The following is a 283-nucleotide window of genomic DNA, read 5'->3' on the forward strand; positions in this document are numbered from 1 at the left end:
GGTCTAGACCTGCTCTTTTATGAAAAGCGCAAAGAGAAACTGTTGTTGTAATTTAGCGCTATATAAATTGAATTGAATTGAACTGAGTTAAGTAAGTGGAAGATTTCTTATATTTGGTACCATCAGCATCATCTGAGTGTGTGTTTTTAGTAAATGGAAAACAACCGGCTAACTTGATTTAGTTTTCCTTAAAATTGAATGGCTTGTAAAATAGAGCAGCTCATCAGATGTTAGTCTTGGTAACAGTTCAAGAAACTAAAACCTCTGTCTGTAGGACCTTTTT

At 34.3% G+C, this 283-nt stretch overlaps 1 protein-coding gene across 2 annotated transcripts in view; it reads left to right on the top strand.

The window, feature by feature from the left end:
• Positions 1 to 283, top strand: part of LOC116693742 (suppressor of tumorigenicity 7 protein homolog) — a 58,584-nt gene that overhangs the window by 5,649 nt on the left and 52,652 nt on the right. The window lies entirely within an intron of this gene.

The sequence above is a fragment of the Etheostoma spectabile genome, chromosome 8 (assembly GCF_008692095.1).
Source record: "Etheostoma spectabile isolate EspeVRDwgs_2016 chromosome 8, UIUC_Espe_1.0, whole genome shotgun sequence".
NCBI classification, from domain to species: domain Eukaryota; kingdom Metazoa; phylum Chordata; class Actinopteri; order Perciformes; family Percidae; genus Etheostoma; species Etheostoma spectabile.